Source organism: Carassius auratus, chromosome 32, assembly GCF_003368295.1.
Source record: "Carassius auratus strain Wakin chromosome 32, ASM336829v1, whole genome shotgun sequence".
Classification (NCBI taxonomy): domain Eukaryota; kingdom Metazoa; phylum Chordata; class Actinopteri; order Cypriniformes; family Cyprinidae; genus Carassius; species Carassius auratus.
The window spans coordinates 7,052,326-7,064,616 of NC_039274.1; positions in this window are offsets into that span (position 1 = coordinate 7,052,326).

Genomic DNA, 12,291 nt, shown 5'->3' on the forward strand with positions numbered 1-12,291 from the left:
ACACACACACACACATATATATATATATATATATATATATATATATATATATATATATATATATATATATATAATTAAAAAAAAATAAGGGAACGACACCAATTAGTCTGAAAGACAGACAGACTACATGATCAGGAGACAGCAGGAATTAAGTGCCTGAAAGGAGATTAGAGGCTTTATTCTGCTTCAGTTTCTAATCTTGGGAGAGAAAATAAGGAATGAAGAAGAGAAAATGACAAGCTTCTGCAACATAGATATGGATGCAGACTAGATGAAACAGGAAAAACATTATTTAAAAAAATAATAATTAACCAACCAATATCAAAGTGTGTTGAGAGTAAAAACTCCAATCAAAGTTTAAACTGTGCTGAAAAAAAAGGTTAAGATTATCTTGTTGGTTGAAAATTGCTGCAACATGCTGACTAATAGATTTAAATCAAATAGATTTAAGTTTACTGTAAGGTCTTTGACTTTTTGGCTAAATATAATTATGATTATTTGTCAGACGTTTTGCATTTTAAAATGTAAATAATTATTTGTCATTATTTCTGATAGATGAAATAATTCCCTTGTGATTATTTTAAGTCATTCAATAGAATGCTGAGGGTTAAATGAGATGTGAATGGTACAGTAACAGTTTGTTTAATGAATTTCTATGAATTATAATAAAGCAATTAAAGCAACTTTGTTAGCAGAGACTAGATCAATAAAAAAAAAATTCAGGATGTCCAGTGTAGTGTTTCCCAGGATAAAACTATTTAAACTAAGCATAAATATTAATTCAGCTGCAGGATATCTTTTATTTTATTTGTGGTTTGGTCATCCTCCTAAACTCAGTTATTCCGGTCTGTGTGTCCTTCACTGATGAGAGAGAGCTGACCTGTTCTGAATATCCGTACTCTGTTCTCCCAGTGCTCCTGATACAGGAAGATTTTCAGCACTGATAACACTTTCTCCCTGCCTCCTTTTGCTTGTGTCTTTCACTCCGTTGTCTTTTACTGTTATTCATTTTATCTGCTGTGGTCTGCCCTGTGTTCTTTCTTAATGCACCAAAAAGGTCAAAACCACAAACCATCATCAAATTTGCTTAGTCAATAAAAGTCAAGCCAGCTCTCCACAGACAGCAGGCTAATTGCAGACTCTCTGCAGCTGTAATGCAATTACAGAGTTTTATGCTTCTCTTCATTTTGAGGGCCTTGTTCTCTCCTAATAATCCAATCGCTGAAGATTAATCTATGTGACCGCATTGATAAAATCTATACTTTCTGTCAACAGCCAGAGAAGACCTAAATCCAGGATATGAGACAGAGAGTGTGTTGTTGTCCAAAGAAGATTAATTCAACATTTAGCAAAAGCCAAAATGAATAACTCTGTTGACAACAAGAAACTTTCCTAGTGGTAAATCATTTCCCAGTAATTCCTCTCATTATTTTTAATTGACAGATTGCAATTTTCCACAAAGACTGTAAATTAATTTTCAATTTAACCACCACTAACAAAGGATCACCTTAGAATCCATGTGTGCATTTTCTTCAGAAAAAGTAAGTAATATGACTGCTTGTGAGCATCTGACACTACAACAACAACAACAAAAATCAATATAACAAAATAAAAAGATGTTGTATGATAATCCAGGTGCACCGTACTGATAAGAGGTCATTTTTTCCCTTCCTTTCTACCATCAAACAGTAGGTCTCAGGTTCTGCTGAACTTAATATTAGATTTCTAAACAGCAATATTACGCAGTTGACTTCCATTACTGTTTTCCCTTTGGAATAACATCTGCCAGTGCTATGGATTTTTGTGAGAGGGCTATATCTCTAGATGTTAGAAAACAGGGTCACTACAGGGCATTTCCTCCCTTAACAGGGACTATTTGGGGTGTAACAGAGGAAGCCAGGAATCAATGGTCTTCTTCAGCAGAGTAAATACTCCCAGTGGCTATTTTTGTCAGGCTGTGCCAGAGAGTAAAAGTATGGACTCCATAGTCCAGCTAGGGTGGATCAGCCAGTTACCTTTGCAATGTTGATTGCAGTTAACTGATGCTGGCGAAAATGAGGGATGTTAAATTTTGTTTTCCAGTAGATGGTAATATTCCATTTAGTTTCCAGTGCAGTGGGCCAAACATGTTGCATGTGTAGCAGGACTGCAGCCCCCAGATAAACCTTGTTGTTGTCTGGAGAAATTCACAACAATGGATGCACTATTACTTTTTCCACGAAGCATGCATTTAAAAAAAATATAATAATACAAGTAATTTACAATCCCAATGTTATATATTTTGTCTCCTGGAAACTGTATATTCGTACAAACATACAACTAAAGAAAACTAACTTTTATGTACCAGTGTTTGTTTTTTATTAATACAAATGATGATGATAATTCATAATAATAATAATACTATTAAATCATTATAATAATTAAATATTTTATTATTAACAAAATCTATTATTATTAGTAGTGGTGTTAAAATTGCTATTATTAAAAATAAAACGTAAACATTTTTAACACTGTGCATATTTAAAATACATAAAATGCAAGCTGAGAAATGAGTTTCAGTGTTGCTCAAGCTTTAATTAATATTGTATGGTTCATTTCAATGATTCAAATATGCTTGAGAGCCTTAGCATTATAGGTTACCTTATTATTGAAAGTGAGCAGCTAATGCAGGGCTGATAGGTTTCAGTCAGCCAGAAGAAAACCCTCTGACTGGCTCAGTGCATGCTGTGGCCGCTGCACACTAAGGAATTTACAGTAATAGCGACTGTGGCCACTGAGGGTGCTTTTAATTACCCACCATTCCTTTCTGCCATGATTCGGTTCCGCTCTCTTGGGCAAAGATTGGTGGTGATGTTCAGCTGTGTTTCCTGTTTACTCCCTCAAACACCAAAACTTTTCTGACTTCAGACAAAGTTCTCAAACCTCAAACCTCCTCCTGCAGACCATGCTCAACCTGTTCATTGCCTGATACATATTGCTCACAAAACAAGCAGTAGATAGTCACAGTGTGTTTGACGCACTTAGTAAGTAAACTACACGAGTAGAACTCTACATTATTATATATATAGGTCTATTCATGAGTCATGGTATCAAAACTTCAGATACAGCTGCCTTTAAATTACGTTAAAAACAACAACAACACATGATTGGTCTCTGCAAATCTTATAACTTACAGTCCTATTCAGTAGTTCAAGGCTATAATCAGCTGCTATGTGGGCCATAGTTATGCCCAAAGTATTGGGAATCAGTGATATTATATTATCATCATCATTGATCATTTTTTGAACTTTATTCTATTTTCTTTTATCTTTTAACTTTTATCTTTTAACAAAATTACTAAGTTTTAGTAATTTTGTTGTGTTTTGTCTTTTTTTTAACATGTTTATTTTTATATATATTTATACCTTATACATATAATATATATATATATATATATATAGATTTGTTATTTTGTTGTAGTTGTTAATTTCGTTTTAGCTATTTAACTAAACAAAATTAACTAAAACAAATAAGCTTAAATATGTTTTATATTTCATTTGATTTTAGATAATATTTACTTTATTTGATGGATTTTTTGTAGTTTGAGTTAATGATAATAATAACCCATACAGTAGACACATTTATAGCTTTCATTATTGAAACACATTGCATATTTGTAAATGCATTTAAAGTTGAAATATCTGCTGAAAGAAAGCTGCTGCTGCTCTCCTCATTTATGATGTGATCATTGGTTCCTGGAGAGTGTGGACGATCAGAGCCGAGCAGAGGAAGAGATTACGCAAGATAAAGGCAGAGGCAGAGGACTTTTCACATCACAAAACCCTGTATTGCTGTGGGAATTTTTCTATCTCAAGGACTCCCTGGTGTGTACGTAATTGGCAGTTGTAAACTGGTAGAAAAAATAGGATCAAATTTTGAAATAATAGAGAGAGACACGCAGAAAGAGAGACAAAGAGAATCGTCATAGCTTGATGTTCAAAAGTGAGACACCCATGTACGTTCATACACACACAAGCCTAAATGAAGTTGTGAACACTGAGTTGGGTGTTTCTGTTACATGGTTAACGGAGAAGCACACTCAATCAAAGTTGTTTTTCTGCCCTAATAAAACAAGACAGCACAGAGGCACACTTGTCATCAAATAGACTCCCACTGAGGCTTAAAAAGGAGACATGGCACCGAGTACAGAGTTTGTGGAATAAACCAAAATCTACAACTAATTGGACTTTCATAACATTGGACTATAAATAACATTCTAGGAGCAATGGAGCATTCAGAAAATTATTTGGAGAAAAGATGCTCAAACATTTGTCTAGTTGTCATATTGTGGTTACCACAGACCACGGTTACCACAGTACGTAGACCAATAAATAGTTTAACTTACAACTAGACATAATAAACAATGGAAAAGGATGTACAGTCACTGTGAATCTGACAGAGTAAAACCCTGGGTTCTAGTCTTCATTATGAATTTGAGAATGTCTGGACATAAATCACTTTAATACATTCAGTCCATGTAATCTGGTTTAAATGAAACTTTGAGTCTCCAGCTAAAGAAGAAAAAACTGTCTAAATCAAATTAATAAACTCAGTTGGCCATTAACCTCATCTGGAATTGCAATTTATAATAAATGATTTAAAGGATATATAACATACACAGTTTCACCTAATCTCATGTTAATCTCGAGTAGGCTACCTATAGAGTAGTACTGCATCCTTCATATATCAAAAAGTCTTTAGTTTTATCATATTTAGAAAAGAAAAATACAGCTTTCCAATTCTTTCCGGAAAAAGCCGAGCTCCTGGAGGCGTGCTGTGAGCGGAGCTCCTATACTTGTATAATACTGATGTTTCATGTTGTTTCCATTAACACAGGGGCGTAGATTACGCGGGGGAAATTCGTCCCCCGCACTTTTTCAGTCAAATGTGTTCCCATAGATGTTTTCAAGAGCTTGTGTGAATAAATATAGATTTAAACTCAAAGAGACAGAAAAGTCTTCGCATGACCTGATATTTTATTCGGACCCAGAAGCGCTAAACACTCCTGCAGTGTGTGTTTCATTCATCATCTAAGCCGGAGCTCGTTCTCGCGCACAAAGTCATATCGGGAAACTGCTAATATGGGCATCAGCGTCAAGCTATCGCTGTATGAAAACAGTTGTTTTGACAGAAGAACTGAAACTTTTACCTTTGGAAACGCGAAGACATTAATATACGATTGCGACAATATATGTTTTTTTCAAGTCATCTCCAGCAGCTGATGAATACAGTCTATCAACAAAACAGTGCTTAATTGACATATTTATTACAGTATTGAAACTATTCTGCCTTATGTCATAAATAAATGTCTGTAGTATATTTAAAAAATATATATTTGTTATTGTCAAGCAGTTATAGATTTCTAAGCAAATTAAAAGCTAGAAATTAGAGAACAATTAAAGTTGCCTATTGTATCCACTACCAGTCAAGTCTCTTCTGTTCACCAAGCCTGCATTTATTTGATCCAAAGTACAGCAAAACAGTAAACTGAAATATTTTTACTAGACTATTTAAAATATCTGCATTCTATTTGAATATACTTCAAAATGTTATTTATTGAGATTTTAAAGCTTGCTAAATAAAATTATTCATATCTATAATTTATTTTCCAAAAAATATATATTTTTGAATGATATACTGTATAGCTAATGTTGCAAAGGCTTTTTTATTTTACATAAATGCTGATCTTTGGATCCTTCTATTCATCAAAGAATGCTGAAAAAAAATGTACTCCTGTTTTAAATATTGATAATCAGCAAATCAGCATATTAGAATGATTTGATATCTTATATTATATTGCAATGTGTGTGTGTGTGTGTGTGTGTGTATCTATGTATATATATATATATATATATATATATATATATATATATATATATATATACATACAATTTCTGTCCCCCCTCACTTCTGAAAAGATGGCTACGCCCCTGCATTAACATATATTTACTTATGGGCTGATTTCCAACAAAATACAGAAATCTGATGCAATTGTACTTACATGAATGGGGTCTTTTATCACAGGGACGGCTCCATGTTTTAATAGAAAACGATGTGCAAATCCAGCGTCGACTTGGGCCTTGTTGTTTATAAAACATTCGTCACTCAAATGACCAGAACACACAAACGCACTTGCTACACTCGTTGCAGTCGCGGAAAAAGAAACTGCATCCACTGTTCATGTAACACTGGGTTCTTGGGGAAGCTGAACACGGTAAACTTTCCATCACATGCAAAAAAAATGTACTTATTTGGAGGCATTCTCGAACAAATCCTATGCAGTACTGCCGACGATTTGCGTTGTTGTGCGCGTGTGTGTGCGCGGGCGCGCTTTTCCGGGAGAAATGCTCCTATTGAGAATGAGGAGTCACGTGCCGATTTGGGAGGGGTCTGAGCCGGTCGGCCCTGATGGAAGGATACGCTATCTGTTGCCACGGGCAATGCCTTCAGAACTTCACAGAGGCGCGACTAAACATTTCAGAGCGCTTTCAATTTTTGCGCATTTATTTTGTCGGCGGAACAGATCGAGACGGATCTACGAATACGCGAAAGAAAAGGAAGAAAATAAAGCAATGCAAAAACATAAGGCGAAAGAAAGTGGACCTTACAGGAACAAGCTCACACCAAGCGCAAAACAGCGGTGTTTGGAGAAGATCTCAGGCAGCTCCCTGCAGCGGCACAAAGACCTGAACAATTTACCTCAGTGCACACATATGGACATTGGGAATTATATTGTTTACAATGTAAGTCACTTTGCATTAACGCTGTTAATGGCTTAATCTAACCCGGACATTTACATCTCGCAATCACACATTTAACTACCCTAGCTAACCCAGAACTGGTTTGTCCACTTTGCAGCCCCCAACAAAAAAAAAAAAAACCTGGTACAGTACGTGTCATTGGGTTAAAATCAAATTATAACTAAACATACACAGCTTTAGCATACATCAAAACATGTTGCAAACGTTCGTATACATTGAAAATCTCGTTACAATCTAGTGTTCAGTCGCAGTTAATTCTAAATGCAATGTAATTACAATACGCTAAAACGCATGTGAATAAACTTACTTTGGCCAGTGCAACACTGTTTTCATCACCTGCTGTAAATGGACCCAGCCACAGCAGAAAGCCTCGTAACTTTCCAAAGACTTGTGGCTTTTAAACTCCTGCATTGTGTAGTAACTTAAACCAAAAACAATATAATTCCCAATGTCCATATGTGTGCATGGAGGTAAATGGTCCAGGTCTCTGTGCCACTTGAGAGCTTCTCCAAATACCGCTGTTTTGCGCTTGGTGTAACCTAAAAAAATGGTATTTCATTGTTCCTATGTTTTCCATATGTATCGTGTGAGGTACTGGAGCAGTTTTTAACGCAGGAGTAACTTCCAGGCATAGTAAAACAGTGCAGAATTGCGAGAACCTCCTCTTAACAACACATTTAAACAATCCTGTTTCGCCGCTGGTATCATTCGCTGTCGCTTTCATTCTGTTGTACTGCGGAGCTTCTGTCACGAAAACAAATTCATCGTATGTGTAAACATATCTGTCAATAAAGCTCATTCTGATTCTGATTCCAACATGGCGGAGACCGTGATATCGAGGGAGGGGCTTTGTGCTATGACGACAACTTCTCATTCTCAATAAGGACTTCCGTTCTCGTCTACGTTATTAGATCCACGATCAGTCATTCTTCTAAAAAAATTTTTTAAACTTTGGCCATTTTTTGCATGAGAATCCATCTCTTTAACACTGTGAACAACTCTGAATACACGAAACACCATTGTATAAAATGTAAAAGAAATACTCTGATGATCTCTAATATGGCATAAGTGATTCAAATTAAAAAAAGAAAGTAGGCCACATGCTGCTTCTAAAGCAGGGGTCACCAAACTCTGTCCCACCTCAACAGACCTGCCTAGAAGGTTCAAGTAGGCTATACCTAGAAAGATAGAAAACGAAGACTAGAAAGAGCTTGATTAGCTGGTTCAGGTATGTTAGATTAGGGTTGGAATTAAATTCTTCAGGACACCGGCCCTCCAGGACTGAGTTTGTTGACCCCTGTTCTAAAGCATACTCATTTAATGCTTATATTTAGTTCTAGCTATCAAAATGATTTTCTTATTATCCCTGTGCTAAATTGCATAGTGCTCAGCCTTTTTGACCTGAAGGCTTGACTTCACAAACACAATAATTGATGACCGCTCATACTGGTAAAATATTTCTGTTGTAATATGACAATGTTGTTGTTGTTTTCATTAACAGAAACTGGGAGTGTTGATATAGAAAAACAATTCTGAAAAACAATTTTGTGGCCCTTTGAACGTTTCCTGAGGCCCTCTGTTAAATACCACTGTTGTGATATTTAGCAGGCTGACTAAACTAAATTAAACTAAGCAAGCTACTGTGATAACTGCAAACTGAAAACAAAGAAATAAAAATATTTCAATTGATATTTTGTAGCTTTAGTTATACAAAATGTTATACAAAACATGAACTGACGTAATAACTGTCCATTAAATCAGAAAGCCTTTTGTAAAGCTTTTCATGAAGACGTTCCGGTAGGTCAGACTGTCCAAAGGAAACAATCACACATTCCTATCAGCTGTTTAGTCTGATAACATGTTCTACATCGGTCTGTTCAGTGGGGTTATTTTGATATTGTTTCAAAACTGCCTCAGAAATGCAGAAGGAAATCCGCCTAGTCACAGCACTGGGGGAGTACGACAGTTACTCGTTCTTACACCAGACCAGTGTTTGGCAATGGAAGCTCACTTGCTGTTTGCCACAGCTACATAGCACGCATGCTTCCGGTATAAATGTTTAGTGTTTTGTTTGCAGAGAACCCCTTTTGACACATCTTAAGTGTCAAGGACATGTTATCACTGTTTTAGTTCATTTAATTTTAGTGTGTTTTACTAACTCAAGTTATATTACAGATGGAAAGAGTGGGAAAAAATAGTTTTGAAATGTTTTTGTATCAAAAGTGCATGGCATTGACACTAAGAACATTTATAGAGATGGAACTCAAGAGGAAATGAGATATAAACAGTATTTTTCCCAAGGTTATTTGCCATCAGGCATGACACGTGTCTCTCACGTAAGCAAGTGCACGTGATAAAGAAACAAAAATGGGTGAAAGTTAATTTGGTCAATGGTGTTTATGAAATATCAATTTATCTGTTAACAACATCCTTTCCAACATTAACACAACTACAACACTAACATTAACAACACGTTACTATCTAGCAGTTTGGTCTCAGTATAAGTCAAGAGATCACAGTGCAAGTCAAGCTCACTGGAAGTGAATTAAACTAAACACATAACATCCATTGTATTTCCAAGATACTTTTTTTTCCATCGTAATACTTTTAAGAAGAGACAAACACTGTTTCAAGGCAGAACTTGCAGACTTATGTTCTTGTTCCAAACCTGAGACATGTTTGACTCAGGAAGCCCTCAAGAGCCAAAACAAACAGAGAGACTGACAGCGTGGAGGGTGTTCACCAAATAACAGAGATCTCCTCCGAATCCTGTGTGAATGTGCTTCAAAAAAATCAATTCAGTTTAAAGAGGAAGCATCAACTTGTCAATGCACTTAAAATCTAAATATTCTTTTATAAATGGTTCTGTGAATATTCTTATTAATTGTGACAACTAAAATTAAGGCCAAAGATATCACCATCTCAGGTTTAAAAGGTTGTGTAATGTCTCCTCTGACTGTCCAGATTGGTTATGTATTTAGTAGTAAAAGCAAAGAGGCTTTCAAATTAAACTAATCATAGCACAGAGTAAACTCGACGGCAGTAATTATAGATTCACTGATTTCCAGATTAAGCAATGGGATTGGGAAATGAGTCCTTTTTTTTTTTTTTTTAAAGATGCAATTCAATAGTTCATATGGGGGCACTTCATTTTGTTAATTTAACTTTTGAGTTCACTTATAAGTAGTACAAAATATATTTTAAACTTCTTACATAAAGCTTACAAATTCAGTTGTTACATCCTTACTAACAGAATAGTCAGTGTTTTATTGTTTTTAATATATGTCATTGACTTTAATAAACCTTCAAAAGGTGTGTCTCTGTTTTTGCCTTTGAAACTGGTCTTATGTGTTAAAACTGTGCCCTCAAACACCCATTGTTCTTTGCAGAAAAAAAGAAACAGAGAACTTTCTCATTATCACTCCATCTCATCTCTGTTAAACAAACATCTCATCTTTCTCAGAATCAGTTTCTTTTAAGTCACTCGCTGAGATGGTGGGAATGTATTTCATCAAGTCTACCACTAGCATCAGAGCAACAATCAATCCAGAATGATGGTCTTTTCTGGGAGATTTGAACAAATCGGTATGGCAATCACTTCTGTTATCAGATGTCTAAATCACACTGCATGTCATTACATAATCATCTTCAGACACCAGCAAATGTGATTCCACATCACAGGGATTATGAGAAAAATCCATCAACATCTGTGAAAAGAGCAACATTAAAGGAAAACAAACAGAAATGGCTGGAGTCTGGATGTCAGGGAACACAGTGGTGGTGGACTGATTCAGATGATATCTTCATCCCTTCAGGCTTAGGGGACAAACAGAGGCACAGAGGAAGCAAAGAGAATATTTGCCATTCTGAACAAGTGTCTCATTGCATTTCATTTTAATTCAATTCAATTTTATTTGTATAGCACTTTTTATGATACAAATCATTGCAAAGCAACTTTACAGAAAATTTATGTTTCTATAATATTTAGTAGTATCTTATCAGTGGAGCCTTTGGCAGAAATGTAAGGAAAAAATTAATTAAAGACAAAGAACACTATTAACATCAATTATTATGATGCAATCAAATTTGGTAGTTCTGTATGTTGTTTCAGGGTTAGCATCATCTCTTCTCAGGTGTTTTGGATCCAGACTGAAGTTTGTTTCAATCCTAGATTACCTCAGGATGTCAATCCTGTGGAAAAATATAGAAACAAATAGAGACATAATTAGCGTAGCTGCTGTTCCAACCAAGTCAAATGTATTGGTTTAACACAAGCTAAAGATTAATAATGTGCATTTGATTAGATATACAGTATTGTTCAAAATAATAGCAGTACAATGTGACTAACCAGAATAATCAAGGTTTTTCGTATATTTTTTTATTGCTACGTGGCAAACAAGTTACCAGTAGGTTCAGTAGATTCTCAGAAAACAAATGAGACCCAGCATTCATGATATGCACGCTCTTAAGGCTGTGCAATTGGGCAATTAGTTGAATTAGTTGAAAGGGGTGTGTTCAAAAAAATAGCAGTGTGGCATTCAATCACTGAGGTCATCAATTTTGTGAAGAAACAGGTGTGAATCAGGTGGCCCCTATTTAAGGATGAAGCCAACACTTGTTGAACATGCATTTGAAAGCTGAGGAAAATGGGTCGTTCAAGACATTGTTCAGAAGAACAGCGTACTTTGATTAAAAAGTTGATTAGAGAGGGGAAAACCTATAAAGAGGTGCAAAATTATAGGCTGTTCAGCTAAAATGATCTCCAATGCCTTAAAATGGAGAGCAAAACCAGAGAGACGTGGAAGAAAACGGAAGACAACCATCAAAATGGATAGAAGAATAACCAGAATGGCAAAGGCTCAGCCAATGATCACCTCCAGGATGATCAAAGACAGTCTGGAGTTACCTGTAAGTACTGTGACAGTTAGAAGACGTCTGTGTGAAGCTAATCTATTTTCAAGAATCCCCCGCAAAGTCCCTCTGTTAAAAAAAAGGCATGTGCAGAAGAGGTTACAATTTGCCAAAGAACACATCAACTGGCCTAAAGAGAAATGGAGGAACATTTTGTGGACTGATGAGAGTAAAATTGTTCTTTTTGGGTCCAAGGGCCACAGGCAGTTTGTGAGATGACCCCCAAACTCTGAATTCAAGCCACAGTACACAGTGAAGACAGTGAAGCATGGAGGTGCAAGCATCATGATATGGGCATGTTTCTCCTACTATGGTGTTGGGCCTATTTATCGCATACCAGGGATCATGGATCAGTTGCATATGTTAAAATACTTGAAGAGGTCATGTTGCCCTATGCTGAAGAGGACATGCCCTTGAAATGGTTGTTTCAACAAGACAATGACCCAAAACACACTAGTAAACGGGCAAAGTCTTGGTTCCAAACCAACAAAATTAATGTTATGGAGTGGCCAGCCCAATCTCCAGACCTTAATCCAATTGAGAACTTGTGGGGTGATATCAAAAATGCTGTTTCTGAAGC